The 21,561-nt window shown below is 37.7% G+C and overlaps 2 long non-coding RNA genes across 2 annotated transcripts; one reads left to right on the top strand and one right to left on the bottom strand.

The window, feature by feature from the left end:
- Positions 1–8,459: 8,459 nt before the first annotated feature.
- On the top strand, positions 8,460–20,390 carry LOC120541741. The gene is made up of 3 exons (XR_005636067.1): positions 8,460–8,508; positions 17,836–17,972; positions 19,213–20,390. It is a non-coding gene; the product is annotated as an uncharacterized LOC120541741 (long non-coding RNA).
- On the bottom strand, positions 12,126–14,668 carry LOC120541742. Its single transcript, XR_005636068.1, has 2 exons — positions 14,603–14,668; positions 12,126–12,743 (listed from the first exon to the last, which is right to left on the bottom strand). It is a non-coding gene; the product is annotated as an uncharacterized LOC120541742 (long non-coding RNA).
- Positions 20,391–21,561: the final 1,171 nt, after the last annotated feature.

Raw genomic sequence — 21,561 nt, 5'->3', positions numbered from 1 at the left:
AGAGGGACTTGAAAGACCCATTTTAAGCTTAGAAATGGGATAAGCTACAGTTTTCTGACCGCTTTCAAATGTTTCAGAAATGTTAAGTAAGAAGTAACGATTTGAGATGTAACAAGATTAAGCTTAGAACTGAACTTTTCTTAACATTAACTTTTCCTTTTTTGTTACTTTAATTTTCCTTTTTGTGTGAACTGTTTTACTTCAAAACTTAACTAAAAACTTTAAAAAACCAAGATGTTTTGTCTGTGGAATCATTTCTGCGCGTCAGGCTTTTGTTGAATCCCATTTTTTGAGTTGAAGCTGCAGAACTGTGGTAGTTTTGGGAAAACGCAGCTACATCATCTAATCTGGACTTTCTCTAATGCTGCTATGTCCTTTTTGTAATATGGAGACCTCACTAGTGTGTTATAAAGCTGAAAAAGAACTTCTCTAGACTTGCACTCCACATATCACAATGTATTACCTAACATCCTATTAGCCTTCTTAATCACTTCAGTCTGCTGCCTGGATATACACAGTGATGAGTCCACCATCAGTAGGGGGACATTCAAGTTTCAGATCTCCCATTGGGTATTTAAAGCATACGTTTTTACTTCCTACATATACAACTTTATGTTTTTGCAAGATTATTTAGTTATTTACATCAGAAAACATATGCCAAGATTTAAGTGAGGCTATTTGTGCATTTATGCATTTAAAGAAGCACTAAAAGCTTACTTCTAATTGTTTGTCAAAACATACAAACATGTAAAGAAGCTGGTAGACACCAAATAATTCTCATATAAATCACACCCACTGAAGATGATTAATATTTAAATTTTCTTAATTCTAAAATAAATCATTTATTTAACCTATAGAAATGGAATTTGATTTTCATTTGAATGAAAAGGAAACAAAGGTGAAACTATCAGGAGCCACAGAGAGCGATACATTCAAAGGATTCATTAAAGTGAAATATACAGTACTAAAGCTAACAGTCAAAGAGAACTATTAGGTCTCATAATAACAAATGAAAGTATTAATTCCACAGAACTTGTACACTCTTAAAAATAAAGGTGCCAGACTGGTTCTTAAGACCAGAGCAACGCCACCAAGTTTGTTTGGTACCTAAAAGAACCATCCGGTTCCAGGAAGAACTTTTATTTAGTTCCTTCCATAAATAACTAAAAGCAGATGTTGAAGTATCAGTGGCTTCCCAATTTTCAACGGACTCTTGCTTACAATAACAACAGGTTAAGTTCAGGTTATCTTGATCTGCTGGTATCCTGTAGCCAACTACACATTAAATATTTCTGTTCTGGGAAATTCTCAAAGCACAATGAATCAATTTTCATGTTTAAAGAACTGCTCCTAGAATGGTTCTTGCTTAAGCAATGGGCCTATGAGAAACCACACAACCCTGTAAAATGCTATGAAAGAACCGGAATCTGCATCTTATATTTACAGGAAACAAAATCGGGTGTTATACGGTAAGGCAGTAATACTTAACTGATCATAATATGACTGTGGTCACATGTTGCACGTTAATTAGCATATACAAGGAAGAAATTCAGGATATAATACACAAATAAAACTAAACACATTTGATTGACTTTAACAGAGATTTAGGTGAATGCCTACTGCCTTTTGATGTGAGCAAGCCCGGTTCAGAGGCGAAGCCGCCATCGTGCCATTTAATTTCAGCCGCCCCCTCACCCTATACAGGGAGTGCAGAATTATTAGGCAAGTTGTATTTTTGAGGATTAATTTTAATATGGAACAAACACAGTGCTATCAGTCAATCCAAAATGTTAATAAACCTGAAACCTGAATGTTTCACAACGGAAATTTGAGTGTGAACATCATCAGGGGAATACATATGTGCGCACAATTATTAGGCAACTATTAGTGTGCAGATGTATTATGCAACTAAAGGAAAATGAAAATTTTCCCATCTCACTTGTTTATTTTCATCTGTTATAGTGAGAATAATAAACAAACACCTCAAAATTTACAAATAAACATCTCTGACATTTCAAAAAAAATAAATCAATCAATCAATGACCAATATAGCCACCCTTCTTTCCAATAACAGTCATAAGCCTTTCCATTCATGGAGTCTGTCAGTTTCTTGATCTGTTGACGATCAGCTTTTGTGGAGCAGTGACTACAGCCTCCCAGACACTCTTCAGAGAGGTGTATTGTTTTTCTCCCCCGTAAATCTAGCGTTTAAGAAGTGCCCACAAGTTCTCGATAGGGTTTAGGTCAGATGAGGAAGGGGGGCCATGTCATTATTCCTTCATCTTTAAGGCCTTTACTGGCTGGCCATGCAGTGGAGAACTTCGATGCAAGTGATGGAGCATTGGCCTGCATAAAAATCATGGTCTTTTCCTGTATCACTGTTTGAAGAAAGTGTCTTGAAAAACTGGCAGTAGGTTTGGGAGTTGATTTTGAGTTCATCTTCAATGCAAAAGGTCCAACTAGCTCATCTTTAAAAATACCAGCTCATACCAGTACCCCACCTCCACGTTGGAGTGGAGCTCTGTGCCCATTACTGATCCACAGGTCCATCCATCTGGTCCATCAAGAGTCACTCTCATCTCATCGGTCCATAAAACCTTTGAAAAAATCTGTCTTCAGATATTTCTTGGCCCAGTTTTGACGTTTCAACTTATGTTTCTTGTTCAGTGGTGGTTGGGTTTCAGCCCTCCTTACCTTGGCCATGTCTTTGAGCACTGAACACCTTGTACTTCTGGGCACTCCAGGTAGGTTGCAGCTCTGGAATATGAAAGTACTGGAGGATAATGGGTTCCTGGTAGCTTCACGTTTGATTCTTCTCAAATCTTTGGCAGCTAATTTGCGTCTTTTGTTCTCAACACGTTTCTTGCGACCCTGTTGACTATTTGCAACAAAATGTTTGATGGTTCTGTGATCACACACCAATATCTTAGCAATTCCAAAAGTGCTGCATCCCTCTGAAAGACTTTTTACAATTTTTGACTTTTCAGAGTCAGTTAAATCTCTTTTTTGGCCCATTTTGCCTGAGGAAAACTAGCTGCCTAATAATTCTGCACACCTTGATATAGGGTGTTGATCTCCTTAGGCCACACCCTCCCTCATTACACAAATACACATCACCTGACGTGCTTAAATCCAATAAGCATTCAAGTTAATACAGCTTGGAGTTGGAATATACGCATAAAAATGATGATATGGTCAAAATACTCACTTGCCTAATAATTGTGCACACAGTGTAGTACCTTCACTCGTTTTCTAAACCAGCGTATTTAAAAGTCAAAATTTTCGCAATTTCCTTAATGTCAAAAAAAATTTCTACGTAGAAGAAAACTTGACTTACGCATTTAACGAATCGGCGACAAGTTTAATTCATCAGTAACATTCCGATTAACACTACAAAAACATTTGATTGATGTGCTGCGTATTTGAGCTGCCACAATTCAAGTGTTGTGACTTGCCCGTTTCTCTTTGAAGCAGGTTACCGACACTCGACAGGAAAAGACGAGCCCCGCGCCGAACCTGCGTTTTGTCAACCGCCTTCGTTCACGACCGGCAGAACCAGGATGTGAGGTTTATATCGTGTGTGTGTTCCTATAGCAAATCTCTACTAAATGCCACATATTCGTGACATATTGGCTTTGCTGAATGTCTTCCTAATTTAGATTTTTTCCTGAAACTATCCATTGTCTGGAATATATTATTATGTATCAGTACTCTCTTCTGTTTTAATACTGTATTTTCTGTTCAATAATTTGCCCTTCAACAGAAACTTTGTTTCTACTCTGTATGCATTTAACGATGTGCCTTCTTCATTTCACGCACCAATAATTTACCTTACTGTAGCACTCAACTGCCTTCTGTTTATTCTTTATTCGCAAAAAGTAGCTGAAGGAAGTAAAAGTCAGAGACGCGTGCTGTAATTTAATCCTGGAACAGCACCGGTCACGCGATGATGTATTAAGCAATACTAGTCATCTGTCATGGAACGTGCCTAAAATAACAGGGAAAAATCACTGCCATATCAGTCTTTTAAAAGGAAGACGCTTTTCATTTTAAGGCGTGCCAAAATTGTACAAGTGCGGGTGAATGGCTAAGCGCATTCCTTTTGTCAGTGTTGGTGATGTGACTAAACGTGACTACCGAGTGCTACTTTATAACCAACCCTGACAATTTCAGGCTGACTTTTCACCGCACCCTATCTCATTTTTGTTGTGCGGATTATTATTATTATTATTTGCAATTGCAATGCGAACTCTCAAGTGCGATGCATACTTTTTAAATATTTAATTTACCATTTCAATAAAAGTGATGTAAAGGAAACTATTGTTTCATTGCCATAGTGTTTTCGTATGATGCTGTAAAAAATATTTGTACAGGAACCTTTGGCCGCAACTTAGAACACAAATCGGAAAAAGGAGGAGGCTATAGTGCAGAATACGTGCCAGATGTTAACTTTCTGCACGCAGTTATTTACACGAAACTCCCTGGAAAAACAATATAAATCAGGAATCAAATCAGCCTTCGTTTATAAAAGCTAACGGCATGAACTTTGAGGGGGGCTGGGTGGGGTGTTGATGGACTTTGGAGTTGTTGCGCAGTAGTTAAGATTGTATGGTCAATAATATTTCTAAATCGTTAAAATTTAAGTTTTGACTTCTCCACAAACATAAATACACGCCACTGTTGTTTAATCAAAGAGAGTGTCCATAGCAATACATTTCTTAAAAGATATATAAAAATACCGCTCCTTGAAAGTACAGCCAGTATGTATTCATAAACCAATAGTTCACAGCTAAACCAATAGATTACACACAGAAAATGTATGATTTATGACCAGTTTGGCCCCTCATAGTTTTTCTCACTATTTTGTGCGGGTAAACAGGCTGTTTGTGTTCGTGGAAGGGTAATCTGTCATATGTTATTCAATGACTATATGTGGTATGAGGTTAAATATTTGGCTAAAGCTTTGAACCTGTGCATCTTTCTTTTTCATGTGACAGCGTCGTACTGGATACAGCATACTGGACCATTTTTAAAGTACGGAATAAAATATATTGGTTATATAATGGTTTACATTTTATATCAATCTGAAATCATGTAGCTACGATTTTGGTGTTAAAGATTTCAGTTATCACTCTGATTAGTCATATTTGCTCTAACGAGGCTTGCTATTGTTCCGATGCCACTCTTTGCGTTTTCAATAAAGGGTTCTTCGTTGTTTTTAAAGAGTTTTAAAAACTCATTACGAGATTAATGATACAGACTTGTTCGCAACAACATGTAGACTCAACTGAGGCACCTATAAATTAAAAAAACCGAACATATTATGGATTTAAAATCTAGGTATGTATTCGGCAAGTATTCGGTTGAACTATTTAATACACAAATGGCATATCATTTTTTTTTCCAGTATCACATTCATTCACTGATTGGGCGAGTTTGACAACGTGATAACCTGAAGAGTTCAGAGCCGCGCTTCTCGAAAACGAAAAACCGACTAAAAGCATCCAAGATGTACGCGCGTAACTTGCAAGTGCGTTTCACTGAAATCCTTCTTTAGCAACCCCGATACAAGAGAGAATAAAGTTCTGTGTTAAACCCGCCCTTGAATTCGCCTACAAAAGAAAAAAAAATCGAAAAACGGTCTTCTCCAAGATGACAACAGAGTGCTCTTGAATGCTAAGGCACACAACAAAATAAGTGCACTCAGTGCAGCCTACGTTACATTACATTACATTAAATTACTATTCATTCATTCATTTATTTATTTATTTATTTATTTATTCATACCATTTAAACCAATGTTTCCCAAACTCGGTCCGGGGGTTAACTGTGACTGCAGGTTTTTGTTCCAACCAGATTCCTAATCAGTGACAACACCTGATAGCACTGAGCTCATTTAACTAACTGGTATTTTATTTCTTTTATTCTACATTCAGAAAAGCACAGCAGCATGTTTTTTTACATTTATAAGACATTTAGAAATATTTCTGCGTTTGCTGTAGATTTAAATGCTTGACTCTCTTTTGTTGATTTCATTATATTCTGCCCTTTCTCTGTGCAGTTTTTCCCCTTCGTTGTATCTTATTGTTAAAAACAAGCAGAGCAGACACGCTGGAAAACAGCACTGAAGAATCAAAGGGTGCAACTACTTTAGCGTCAGACCAGCTAATTGGTAAATAATGGAGTAATTAAACAAGTAGAACACCAGGAAAGGTACAATGAAATCAAGATGAAAATATTGTTAAAAAGAAAAATACATTATTCCAATATAACTGCTTGGTATTTTTTTTTCCAAACGTAGTTTTCTAATTTCTATATTGTTCCCAGAACTTGGGAAATAACAGTTCACTTTATTTAGGCCAGACGTCCAAGTAAAAACAGAAGCTGGTTGGAACAAAAAACCTGCAGCCACCATGGGTCCCCAGGACCGAGTTTGGAAAGCACTGCTCTACAAATACTAGCGGCCGTTTGTAAATTCTTAATTGATGCAATCCTTTACGTTTCCACAATAATCACATTAAGTAAATAGATTCAATTTTCCATTATAAAAAATGAAGAGGGGTACCTGTGTATTTTCTCCATAGTAATATTTGTAGCTTGCGGGGGGTATGTTGATGCACTGCGTTGTATTGTTCTTCGTCCGCCACCTAAGGTTTAGTTACAGGTGTTAAGAGTTGCACAGTTTTCATGTCGTTGAAATAACTCGGTGAAGACGTCATGTAAACTCAAAGGCATTTTGCCACAATATCCGTAAAAAGTCCTTATGATTACAAAATCATCACGGAATTCAAAGCAGAAAAGATTTGGATGTGGAGGGATCAGTTATAAGCCCCCTGGTTTAATTTAAACAATGTATAAGTGTTGGCGTCGTGAGCTGGTCGTCGGAAACACAGAGACAGAATTATGGAGTAAGATCATTACGAGTTATTTATTTACTTATTTATTATTATTATTACCACGCTTATATTAGCTTTACCTGTTTGTTGTTTGGTACAAATCTTGTAATCGATATTTAACCCACTTCCTATTGTCCAAATGACTTGAAATTCTGCACACTTACTCGCTTCCGATGACAATCCATGAATCAATAATCAGTTTCACTAATTGACCAATTAATCCATGTTAGTTAAGAAATTAAATTTTCATATGAATAATAGTTCAAAATTTATTTCACCAATAGATGGCGCTAGTAACGGATAGAAATATTAAATGTGTTAAAATATTGATTACAAAATTATACTAAAACAAACCCAAGACTAAAAGGGTGAAAATTATATATATACCTGTATATAAAATACTTCATCAATCAACATTCAAAAAGCGCCCACGCTTATTTTTTTTTACGAGTGATGTATGAGAGACTGCGGTGAGCTGGCACCCTGCCCGGGGTTTGTTTCCTGCCTTGCGCCCTGTGTTGGCTGGGACGGATGTTTGAAAGACTTATTATTTACTTTTTACTACACTTTTTAACTAAATATAAGCGTGGTTTTTAAAATGTATTTTTTATATATACAGTATATATTATACAGTGCCCTTACTCCATGCAGAATTCAGTGGATGTTTTTTTTTTCTGTGTAGGCTTCCTTTATTGCAGCCATACTCTCTATCTAAACGTAGCAATCAAACTCTTGTTCCTGTCCTTTCGCTACTGTGCTTTCGGAAAACTCAGTCCAGATTGGTCAATTTATTATACAGTGTGCAAGAAATTATATAACTATTTCGAATAACAGTATGTACTGTGATCTTCTACATACAGAAACAAGCTTTTTATGGTTGAAAACAAAAAGAGAGCAGAAGAAGCAGAGACGAGCTATAAAATTACCACAAGCCCCACAGATCTCTTACCATCCCCTTCCTCAATCAGCACATCGTGGTTTAGACTCGGAACATTCTGAAAAACACAGGAGTGGCGTCGTCCGGATTGCTGCGGTTAGGTAATTTAAAATATAATAAAAAAATGAAAAGTTACTAGTGACAAGTTCAGAAAGGTAAAGTGTTTTAAATAGATCTTTATTTGTTCCCTTTGGGGGTGGGCTTTGGGCTTTACAGAAGCTCAATAAATAAATACGTAAACAAATAAAGTGAGAAATGCGGAACTCCTGTATATAGCGATTAATGTACCAAGGACTTCAGTTGTCAAATTAAAGGGGTGCCTGTGCTGCTCGCCTGTAACAGCGCAGACTGAGCTGGTCAGCAAACTACACTATGAAAGAAGACACATGGTCACAATGAAATCGAAGGCGCACAAGACAAGCCTTCGCAGTTTTCAATTAAAGGAAAAAATGAAAAATTCAGTCTTTTATCAATCTGATTATGTTCTGCATGTTTTGACATAACCCAAATGGTTACGTCAGATTTTTAGGGGTTTCCATTAAAAAAAAAACAAAAAACAAACAAAAAAAAAACCCCAGCGGCATAGGAGGTGAACTTAAATTACAGCATTCCCTGACTTATTGTCACACTTCAAACGTCGCCTAAGACTACGCACTATCAGGACAAGATAATGAAGTAAGACAGTGGCGTCGTAACGGGGTCGACAGTAAGGGCAAGTTCAATGGCCCCTTGACAGACAGGGGGCCTAAAAAAATTAGCAGTATTATTTTATCGGTTTCTGTGGCCAGTTATTGAACAGACATTTAAAGGTAACTTTTACTTACGGTTTTGAAATACGATTTCACTCGCCAAAAGTAGGAATCTACATAGAAAACTACATTTTATTTCTCCCATCTCCTTTAGTCAGAATGGTCCATGTTCGTCTTCGCGGACTTCTATAGCATACCGTCAGTAACCCACTGGAAAGGCAAAGTTAATTAATGCCTTCGTGGAAGTCAAATTAGGGTTCCAGAATAAGATAAATAACGGCAAGTATCAACATTAGTCCATTCTCCATACGTGGTGCTAGCGAATTAGTTTAAAGGATCGTTCAATCTAAGTCAACAACCAACAGATAAAAAAAAAATCGAATTAAAAAACAACTCGAAGTAGCCAATGCCGGGAGGGATATGACTATTATTAAGTAATCCACAGTAAGCAGAAAACGACATTTCAGTTGCTATTTATTTTAATAGGAGCATTTGTGTGCTGACGTTGTCCAGGTACCACGCTGAATCGGGTCTGCCCTTTCGTCATTTCTCCACTTTAACCGTTTGTTAACTGTTTCACACTGTAGTGTAGTCGTTAAGGCTTTGTGCGTCAACCTCCAAAGTAGTGGGTTTAAGGCCTTGTTCACACGGGCATTAAAATCGAGCGTTTTTTTTGCGTTCGTAGCGTCCGGTGAGCGCGGATCAAGCGCCGAGTGTTTTCTACACGTAGGAGTCAATGAGAGTGTTCACACGGGCTTTGGTGACGTGCGTTTGTCCGGCAGCGCGTTTATACGGCATCAAAAAAACGTTGCATGCAGCTTTTTCTTGGCGTTTAAAACCCAACAAACGCAAGGAAACCGCTTCTAGTTCGTTTTCTGCGCGTTTATTTTACGCTTCGGAGGACCGGATATATCCCATGATATTAATATTTTTATGTTTTCATATACAACATATATATTTTCATATTGCTTATTTTTTTTATTGTCTCATGTAATTTGTAAACCATGAACCTATTAATTTATGTTCTAATATAATATTTGATAACGATTATGTAGGGGGTCAATCCATGGCGGGGGGGCATTTCAGTGCATAACACCGGTGTAAGCGCACACTCGACTGCTGTTTCCTTACCTCAAAGTGACAAGTAGTCTCTTCGGGGCTAACACCAAGTCGCATATTGGTTGATCGGCGTGCAATGTGGCATTGCACCAGCTGCAGCAGACAATCAAAAGTGGAAACCGACATCCGACAGTAGTTAAAAAACTTGCGCGGAAATTTTCGCATTTCTTCATAAAGCACAAAAAAACTTCCTTTAACCCAGTGTTTCTCAAATAGTGGGGCGCGCCCCCGTGGCTCCGTCAAGGAGGTCGCGTTTGACCTCGGGGAACATGCTTTTTTATTTTTCTTTTAAATTTTTTTTGAATTTAGAATGCACTTTAAATCTTTTCTGTTACATTTAATAAAGCTATTCTTTGTTGTAAATTGGTCCACATTTCTTTCTTTTTATTCTCTTATACGTTAATAAGGATACAGTGTTATGCAGAGGTGTACTTATAACAATTTTATAGACAAATGATACTATTTATAGTCGCGCGGGGGGCTCAAGATGTTTTCTTCTTCCTAGGGGGGGCATGACAGAAAATAATTGAGAAGCACTGCTTTAACCCGACGTTGTGCAGTCAGAGGATGAACCCAGTAGCGGCGGCGATTTTTTCTCTTCCTACGTCGCCGTATTACGAGTATTTTTAAAACAAGAAGATTAATATCTAACATAGCAAAATGGTCCATATTGAAAGGAGGCACCTCAAATAAAACGACAAGGGCTTTCATATCCAGTTCCCGACACTGCCTCCACAGGTTAACACACAAAACTACAATTTGGGCTGCAGGCTGGCGTTAGACAGAGACAAACGAACGCCGGTGTACATGATGTCTGGGGTTTGATCTACAAGTGATGCACTCTGAGCTTTTTCTAAACGTTGCTGCCCTAAGAGTATCATTCTGCATTTGATCTTGATTAGATTCACTCCTAAACCTTTAATTCCTGGCCACTGGTTTATGCTAAGATGTTCTCATTAATGCAAATGGAAAATAACTGGGGCTGTGTTGATTTTTTCCTTTTATTGTTATAACGGTTCAAAATCCCACCTTTAAAGAGATTCTTCAGTGTCAGTCATGGATGCCTTCACCAACATACAATGTGACAGAAATAGTTTCCACCTTACATACAATGCCTGAAACAATAAGGCAAAATTTTAAAATATTCAGGCAATACAAATCACTATTATGCTGCATTTTTGAATGAGAAAAAAGAAAAATCCCCATTTAGTTTGATCTTCATTGACTTCTGGCTCCACTCCAGGCAGGGTTCCTCCAATGACTGGGATTCAAAGTCTTGTTTCATGTCTTTTTTGTTAATTTTTATGCCTTTTGTTTATGTTAAAGTTGCTTTTGTTGAACATATGCATTTATTCTTAATTTTTGATTTTGTCTATGAGCTGCCTGTGCTATGTTCTGTGTGTTTTGTAGGTGGTCCCCCAAAAGGCAGGGGGACTGTCATGAACTGCCCTCCGCCATATAGATCCGGAGGGGCTTCCACAGTTCCTGGCACTTCATTTCAAATGTGCCTGGGAGTGGTAAGTTTACTTGCGGTTTGTTGAACATTTTGTGATACACCAATTATTTGACCTTCTCATTTGTTCCTTTTTATTATGTTTCTATATTTCTGTATTGGAACCTTGTTTGCCTGCATTCCCTTTTATTTTCGGTAACTCCATTTTGTCACAAGCATTTTTGTTGGAATGAACCTTTTTTTTATTTTTATAAAGATTCTTTTGTCTTAACATCTAGCTTGAGTATGATGGTATTCCCCATACTCGTGGACATTTTTGGAAGTGCTTTTGGAGCTTATTGGGATTTATGTGCTATGGGACTTCTAATCCATGCCATGTTGGATCCACAAAATCAAACATCAATTTGTGATTTTCTTCAAAATTTTGCTTCATATTGTTTGTTAACTTCATTTCTGGTAAATACTCAAATTCATTATATGGAATTAAATTAGCTTTGAAAACATCTGCTAAATAAAACTTATTATACACTCAAAAAAATTTCTTGCTGAATTTACTCAACTGAGTTATGTCAACAATTTCCACACAACTGAGTTGTGTAAACTGAGAATAATATTTAGTAGCATTTTCTCCTTAAACAACTTACACTCAGTCAACTTAATGTGGTCAAGTTAGATGAAGTGATTTTTTTTATGTTCAACATATTAAATGAAGTAACACAATCGCAACGTTGTTTTACTTTGCAGGACCAATTAATGTTTAGTGGAATGAACTAAATGAATTAACATAAAAGTAATATCACAGCATTTTGTCTTTACTTAGCTGTAGTTAGCAGTACCAATGAAACTATTCTGAATAGTCCCTACTAAGTGATCTGTTTAATATGTATTTCTTTTTTATTTAGCTGGTTTAACAAAATATATGGGTGTCTATTTCTACACAATTCACCTACATAAAATGCCAACAATTATGGTGCCTTTTAAACTGCATTTATTAACAAAGCTACAAAATACAAAGTTGAATTATATAAAGCAACAATATAAACATTAAATAAAACAAATTATATAAAATGATATACTGGGCTTTATAACACTGATAAAAGTAAAGGAAAATAGACTGAAATTGCATTTAATTGTGGTGGCAACGAAAAACAGCCTGTCCCTTTTCAAAAAATACAAAAAAACCCCAAAGTGCCTTAAATATTTCCTTTAAACAGGATTAGTTAGGAAAAGAACAACAAAAAATCAGATAAACACAAATAAATTGTGGCATGAAACACTTATTGCATCTCGTAAGTCTAAGCTGTCGCTTCAAACAGTTTGTTTTTTAATACTTGGGTCTTGTTTGAAAGGTTGGCTCCTTCTAGTTCCATCACTATCTTTTGCAGAACCTCAAAGGTATATCTCAAATTCAGTGCATACATTGTGCCAAACAAAATAGCAGATGCATTTGCAATGTTGTGCATCACTTCAAGACCTTCGATAATTATTCCAACATCCTCAAAGTCATCAGTGGGTTCTGCTCCTTCATGTATGATGACGAATATGCCTGTGGTTGTCTGGTTCATGGCTTCCTGGCTGTCTGCAATATCCTTGAATAAAAATTCAAAAGAGACAAATCATTACCAATAACAAATGGCAACAATACTTCCTTTTGAAAACAGATTCTTTCTCAGTTCTGGTTTCTGAGGAATCTCTCTACTATAAAAAAAAATCCTGGAGAGAAACATGAGGGCGTTGAGACGTGATCTTCACGTGATGTTCACAGAAGACATTTAAAAGAAACCACGAGATGGCCACAGAGCGTCTTGCGGGGACCTTAAACATGAGACTTTGTGCCAAGAGATTGACCCAAGACTGCCTTCCAATGATGTGGAACATGAGATTCTTGCAAGACACGCCCTACTTACAATGAATATCAAATAAGCCAAGAGGCAGCAAAACATTCAGTCGTGTAAAGGAGGCTTTGAGCACACACAGATCCAGGGTCTCAGCACATATAAAGTGTATAAGGACAATATGTTATAAATGAAATGTCAACATCTAAGCGAAGAAGAAAGTAGCGCGGAGAAAAGAGACTCAAAAGCGTTGGAGAGAAAAAAGAACAAAAAAGAAAAAGAATAATCGAGGTGCAAATTCAGAAAATAAGGAAAATAATTATCAGCCCGGGACAAGTGGAATTGAAAAAAAAGCACGTCCAATCCGGCTCAGAATTAAAAGACAGAGTAAAAGACAAAGTAGAACTTCATAAAGATGTTCACAAACATTGTCGCTAAACACATGCAGAGCAGGTTAGAGATTATGAAAGCAGTGGAATTCGAAAGGCTCTAAAAAAAACATTGGTTGCTGTACACATGTGGAGAAAGTTAAAGGAAATGAAAGTAGGAAAATTAGAAAATTATAAAAAAAGAAAGTAAAGATTGCAGTAGCGCAAACAAACAAACTGCCTCATTTAACTATGCACCAGTCTAACTTTGGTTTTTGCACAGTAATCACTACACTATTGCACCTTAACAGTTAATTCTACTTTATTCACATAATTTTAGTTATTTATTATGTTCTACTATACTGTTCTCTTTCAATCTATGACTTTTTGTTAATCTAACTGATATTCTTCTAACTTTGCACAGTTTTTGATAAGTGGATCAGGATGCATTTCACTGCGTGTTGTCCTGTATAACTATGCATGTGACAAATAAAGAATCTTGAGAATTACAAAAACGGAGTTTACCGCACATGCATTTATTGGTTACTTTGTTAAAGAAATGATTAACTGCTGATGATGTCGATCGCTTTGTCTGTGCTGAAATTCCAAACAGAGAAACCTATCCTGAATTATGGTACAATGTCTCACTGACCTCATTAAAAAGATTCAACATATTGGGACTCGCAAAATTACAAATATTGTTTTTACAGAAGTTCCGACATAAAAGTGAAACTAATGAAATAGCAACAATTCAAAGAAAAAAAAATCTTAAAAGTGTGTATCCGGAAAACCAAACATGGGGGTTGGCAAGTGAAGCGAGCAGGGGCAAAGCCCCCTAGTTTTTTAAAATAACATCTGGCCAAAATTAAAAGTGGGTAAATTGCTTTTCATGCTTTGGTAGATAGGCTAGCATAGACTGGGGACTCACTACTGAAAGACTGACTGTAAAAAGATACTTGAGCAGTTTTATTTAGATTCCAAATTAAGTGATACACTTAGGCCTAGTGTTTTGTAAACGTGGGAAAATTAAAATTGGGCTTATGGTAAGCTGAAAGTGGTCATGTCATTTATTGTGTTAGAGTACCCTTCAGTAAAGAATCTGTTTGCAATTTGATGTTCACTTGCTGTCCAAAACTGGAAGACAGCAGGGCATTTTACAGTTATGTGGTAATAACTTTGCTTTTTTCTGACATTCTCCGTGTGCTCTTTGACCTGTTATAAATGCGCTACAGATGCTTCTCTTACATGCAAAGATACGAAGAAAACTTGCAGTTTGCTGGAAACACGTTGTGTCAGTTCAGCAATGGCAACCTTTGCAGGCAAAAAAAACCAGTTACAATTATAATCATTAAAAAAAATCAACGAAATAGCAGTTGAATCTTACAGTATATACAGTATTGACATTATCTTCAGAGTATTTTCATGTTCAAAGACTAGATTGTTAATATTGATTTGAAAGCAGCACAGCAGCATTGACTTTTAAACTGGCAGCACACAGGTTGTTCTCTTTCATTTTTTTGTACAAAAGTATAAGGCATGGCCCAGATCTTCAGTTAGGATATACAGTAACTGTGAAAAAATGGAAGTGGGCACACAAGCTGGAGCCATTTCCTTTGACATGAGATTTATGCATTGTGCATTAATGAAAGTTACTCAGAATTATTTTCTCTGTTGATTTCCTGCTTTCTTTCATTAATGAAAAATGAAATAAATAAATAAACAATTTACCTTGTGACAGATAGGGGTGCTGTCGTCCCCTTGAACCCTCAGACTAGACGCCAGACACCAGATAAAAGTCCAAAAGTTGACTTTATTAAAGCAAATACAGTGCATCGGGAAAGTATTCACAGCGCATCACCTTTTCCACATTTTATGTTACAGCCTTATTCCAAAATGGATTAAATTCATTTTTTTCATCAGAATTCTACACACAACACCCCATAATGGCAGTGTGAAAAAAGATTACTTGAGGTTTTTGCAAATTTATTAAAAATAAAAAAAACTGAGAAACCACATGTACATAAATATTCACAGCCTTTGCTCAATACTTTGTCGATGCACCTTTGGCAGCAATTACAGCCTCAAGTCTTTTTGAATATGATGCCACAAGCTTGGCACACCTATCCTTGGCCAGTTTCGCCCATTCCTCTTTGCATCACCTCTCAAGCTCCATCAGGTTGGATGGGAAGCGTTGGTGCACAGCCATTTTAAGATCTCTCCAGAGATGTTCAATTGGATTCAAGTCTGGGCTCTGGCTGGGCCACTCAAGGACATCCACAGAGTTGTCCTGAAGCCACTTCTTTGATATCTTGGCTGTGTGCTTAGGGTCCTGCTGAAAGATGAACCGTCGCCCCAGTCTGAGGTCAAGAGCGCTCTGGAGCAGGTTTTCATCCAGGACGTCTCTGTACATTGCTGCAGTTATCATTCCCTTTATCTTGACTAGTCTCCCAGTTCCTGCCGCTGAAAAACATCCCCACAGCATGATGCTGCCACCACCATGCTTTACTGTAGGGATGGTATTGGCCTGGTGATGAACGGTGCCTGGTTTCCTCCAAACGTGACGCCTGGCATTCACACTAAAGAGTTCAATCTTTGTCTCATCAGACCAGAGAATTTTGTTTCTCATGGTCTGAGAGTCCTTCAGGTGCCTTTTGGCAAACTCCAGGCGGGCTGCCATGTGCCTTTTACTTCCGTCTGGCCACTCTACCATACAGGCCTGATTGGTGGATTGCTGCAGAGATGGTTGTCCTTCTGGAAGATTCTCCTCTCTCCTCAGAGGACCTCTGGAGCTCTGACAGAGTGACCATCGGGTTCTTGTTCACGTCCCTGACAAAGGCCCTTCTTCCCCGATCACTCAGTTTAGATGGTTGGCCAGCTCTAGGAAGAGTCTTGGTGGTTTTGAACTTCTTCCACTTACAGATGATGGAGGCCACTGTGCTCATTGAGACCTTCAAAGCAGTCGAAAGTTTTCTGTAACCTTCCCCAGATTTGTGCCTCAAGACAATCCTGTCTCGGAGGTCTGCAGACAATTCCTTTGACTTCATGCTTGGTTTGTGCTCTGACATGAACTGTCAACTGTGGGACCTTCTATAGACAGGTGTGTGCCTTTCCAAATCATGTTCAATGAACTGAATTTACCACAGGTGGACTCCAATGAAGCTGCAGGAAAATCTCAAAGATTATCAGGGGAAACAGGATGCACCTGAGCTCAATTTGGAGCTTCATGGCAAAGGCTGTGAATACTTACGTACATGTGATTTCTCAGTTTTTTATTTTTAATAAATTTGCAAAAACCTCAAGTAAACTTTTTTAACGTTGTCATTATGGGCTGTTGTGTGTAGAATTCAGAGGTAAAAAATGAATTTAATCCATTTTGGAATAAGGCTGTGGAAAAAGTGATGCGCTGTGAATACTTTCCGGATGCACTGTAAGTGCACAAAGCACCCTCCTCTCTACAATACTCATAAATAAACAATCAATCACTAATCAATAAATCCTCCACTCCCAGATGCATTGCCACCCTGCCACCCAGCTCAGCTCAACGACTGGGATCTCCCACAGTCCTTTTATTTTCCCTGACCCAGAAGTGTTTCCGATCCTTCAGTCCACGTGACTTCCTATCACTTCTGGGTCAGATCAAAAGTCCTCTTCTTCATTCCGGAAGTACGTCATTTCCCCTGTCGCTGTGACTAAGACGTACTTCCGGGTTATAGGGCAAGTAACAATCCTTGGGCCTCCCTGCAGCGTCCTCTAGGGGCCCCTGTGGTATCCAGCAGGTCTGTGGATGAAAACTCCAATGTCCAGAATTCCCTGCTGGCATTCGGGGCACCTCCATGCTGCAGGGAGGGCTCCACCTGGCGACCTGGGGGTATTGGCCAGGATGACTGACCGGCCATAGTTCACAACCTTATCAATTGTGATAGTGTCATGAGACACATTGAACATTTGTAATACATTTAGTTTAATTTTTATGTTCAAAAATGCAATTAAATGCTTATTTGCATGTTTCCTCCAAAACAAACAAATTAAAAAAAAATCAGCAGCAATAAATGAAATATTAACAGCATTTTAACAATTATTCAACAGGAATTCTGCTTTCAAGTCTGACAATGTAATTCTCATGTGCCACCAGCCAGAGACAAGAGAGAGGAAAAAAGCTTCTGAAATAAATAGCTGTGATTCCTAACGATTTTGCTGCCTTCTCATATTAATAGACATTAAATGGTTTTCATCACCAAAAGTTTTTATCTTCTCTAATAATGGATAACCACTGCATTCCCCACTCTCTGTGAAGCCTGTATTCCAAATGTGAACCACTGCCATTTCTTACTTCGATGTATTCAATGAATAAAGCTTCTATTGCATATTTATAGAAAATGTAACCTTCTGGATCAAGTGATACTTCTGTTAATGTTTTAAAAATATACATTCAACTAGAATTCTGTATTCAATGTACCCGTCTTTGTATTTTTTTTCAGGGGGGCATGCTACTAATATCAGTGGCAAAGAATGCACATTTCCAGCTCACTGGTGTCTGTGAATTTTCATTCATTACAGTTCACTGCCAACATTCAGTGCTGTGACACAGATAACTGCAATACTGGCCATCCTCCAGGTAACATTAAGTCATGGCCTTCACCAGGGTTTTTATTCTGTGTACTTTCCCATGTTCCCATGTGTAGGTTTAGGCTAATTTCCATTTACCTCTATAGTCAGATATTGGAGCAGAGAATGATGTCTCACCAGTGTTGACCACATTTCAACAAAACATTCGGAAAACCAATATGGACTCCTCAAGGAAAATCTTTGTTGTGTTTGCTTTTTTTGGAATAAATACCAGTTGATAAAAACATATTACATGGTATTTTGTACATTCAAACATTGTAGCAACATGTCCACAGATAGAGGTTGGACAGTACTGTGTGTGCATCTGATTTATTGAGACACAAATGGACAGAAGTGCTAATAAACAGTATAACACAACAGATTTTCACTGAAGTTTGTGGTGTCTGTTGCTATTCTGGATTGACATCATAATCTGAAGTCAAGATTCTGAATTGGAAATCCGACTTGTGGGGGGTGTTTCATTTATAGCATCTGAGTAGGAACTCAGAAATTCCAACTTCCAAGTTCTAGTGGAATGCAGTTTTAGTCTGAGCAGCATTGCTGCGTCACAGATCCATCATTCTGGATTTAATTACTGTACCTGGCTGTCCCCCGTGTTGAGGTTCTCCCCATGTATGTGTGTGGGTTTCTCCATGTACTCCAGTTTTCATTCCAAATTCTCACTTTAAATTAGACCCCACATGACTCAGTCCAGAGCTTTCTCCTGTGCTGCCTAGACTGGCAACAGTGTCTGTGAAGTGAACTGAGGGAGTTTGCAGACATTATGCTATTGCAGCGCAGTGAATGGTGCTTTTGTATGGTATGGAGAGGAGTGCCATTTAGACATTTAGATAAATACAAGGACAGCTGATCTATCCCTAAAACAGAAAAAAAAAAAAAAAAATTCAGGTTAACATTGATAGAGCCTCAGCCAGATCTAGAGAGAAGGAGTTCAACGTAGCAGAGACTACAAGGCTAATGTCTGCTCCCCAAGATTTGCATCATGAGGCTTTACAACACTGAGAAAGTCTACATCAGAAGATTTAGGGTGTCAGGCAGCTTAGAGCAGAAGAAGAAGACAAGTCAAAGGTGCTGAATTGACAGATTTGTAAGTCAGTGGAAACATTTCAAGGATTATTCAGTATTAGATATTAAGGTAATATAATGAGGACATTGTGTGGTAATGTTGTTCTAAACATGCAAATCTGTTGTTTTATATAATCATACCATTTCCTCTGTTTTACACGCAGGTTACAATGATAGCACTCCAACTGGACTGAAGTGCTGTGGTGATGGAAATTGCCAGACTACGGTACAATGCTTTGGAATTGAAGATACTTGCATATCTGCTTTGTGTAAGTAAAATCCAAAGTTGGCTTCTCTTAAGGTAGAATAAGTTTTTTCTTTTAAAATAGTGATGATGATCCGTGTCTTCTCACAATCCTATCATGTAAATATATGCACTGCCACTTGGCTGTTACGTTTTTGCTTTGACAGACACCTTCCTGTCTGCAGCCTTGTATAGACGAGGTAATAGCTTTCATATTTCTATCCACTTATCGAAGAATAAAAAAACTCAGATAAATTGTTTGAGTGAAATTCTATCACATTTAAGTACACCTAAAGCAGTGGTGGTGCACAGAATTCATGGAATAATTACAGAGATGGGGCCCCTCTGTGAAAAAAAAACCCATCATAACCCCAATTTAATGTTTATGCATTTAGGCATGTTATACATTTATTGTTTGTTTAGAAGCTGTTGTTGATATGAAAAAGCTTTTGTCTGAAGAAGTTTGAAGTGTTTTAAGGCACACATGGTTTTTCACATGGTTGCTAAAGTGACTCTGCCCAGAGTTTTGCCTCGTATCTGTTTTTTTTTTGATTGTTCAGAACTGACCCACCGATATCTGTCTATCCTGAAAATGCCCCTCATGCATAAAATTAATAAAACAATTTTGTCAGACAGATGCAAACTAAAGATGCTGGTTACTTCTGTATGTCGCATCATTTCCATGTAGGGTCAGTGCAAATTTGTGAATCCATGATGGCTAGGAAGAGTATCAAAAAACAAAAGACCAGAGCTGTTGGTTGGAGTGCATTTATTCCTGTTGGTATTCTGTAGCAGTGACGTGCGGTGAGGTTCATGGCTGGTGAGGCACGGACTCTTTCAGAGTCAGATGTACAAATATATGAACCTAAAAGAGTCGTTTATTCACTATTCAATTGACAGCATTCACAATGACTATTGGTTATGTTTCACTTCTCATCAGCATTCTTTACACACTCATAGGTAAGGTACATATTTGGCTAAGAAAGAACATTACATTTATAGCGGCGAGATCTGCACCCTCCATTTGTTCTAAATTTGCAGTTGCAATTCCACAATTCATACTCTACAAAAAAAAATGGATTTCAATTTTGACCTTAATTGAAATATTTAGTTGTTTTTAAAAGCTTTTAATTCTGATGCTTTAATCAATTTTAATACAGACTGTTCAAAAAAGGATAACAAAAACAAAAAACAAAAGAATATTTTATTTAAGGTCAAAATTTAATTTTTTAAATATTGGATTGTTTTTTTCTTAGTCTGATCGCATTTTTTATAAAATTGAAAACCAGTTATGGTCTTACATTTATTTGTAAATGAAGTCCATCGCCTGTCCTTCTCCATGAAAACCTCCGTCACTTTTTTGTAAAAGTCCTTCCTTTAGTTTTAAAAACCTTAATCTTCCATTTTGGCGGTCAGTCGGAACAAAAAAATAAATAAATGGGCCGCTGCAGTGCACTTGACTTTCTGATATCGCTAACTTATTGGCGCCTAGAGCATCTGCGTAGAAAAACAGCAGCAATGATCACATGTCGTGCTCACATGCGCCCCCTTCAGTGCGACATGGAACTGTCTGCCTCACCTTGTGCATTTTCACTGTGGTTTTATATCCGATCATCAAGACTAAATATGTCACACACATTCATTAAAGATATTAGCCAGACGGTGGACAATCAGGGTGTATAATAAACGTGTCTGCAAACATTATATTGGCGACATACAGAAAAAACAGCAACAGGTATGTGCCAATTGCATGCATGAACCCCGTGTGTGAGGGAGAGTGCAGTTCACGATGAGGAGAGGCGCGTCGCTGCCACACCTCGCGCTTCTCCCTTGTATTTCAACAGGAAATGAGCCAAAGCAGTGATATTGACTATAAAAATGATCAAAATTATTGGACTCAAACAGAAAACAAATTTATAGCGTAGACCAGTGGACACATTTATTTTATGCTATCATTATTAGTTTTTCTTTTTACTTTACCTGCCTCCCCTGACCACATGTCCCTGTTCTGTACATAAAAAGCAAAAGGCCCAAAGGACAGGATACAGGGCTGGTGAGAGCCATGTGGACAGTTTGGATGCAAAACAGTTGTTTCTGCAACAGTGTAAATATTTTCTGAAAAGTTTTAATTGCATGATGTTTCTTGTTAATCATACTTTTCTAAAAATCACATATTTGTCACATACAATCTATTCCCATTTGTCTGCTAACCCTTTGTACCTGACCAGCTACTAGTTTGAAAACAATTCATATTTTGCAGGGTACCAGA

Source organism: Polypterus senegalus, chromosome 12, assembly GCF_016835505.1.
Source record: "Polypterus senegalus isolate Bchr_013 chromosome 12, ASM1683550v1, whole genome shotgun sequence".
NCBI classification, from domain to species: domain Eukaryota; kingdom Metazoa; phylum Chordata; class Cladistia; order Polypteriformes; family Polypteridae; genus Polypterus; species Polypterus senegalus.
Note: the sequence above shows the minus strand (reverse complement) of the source record. Positions and strands in the feature narration are given on the sequence as shown.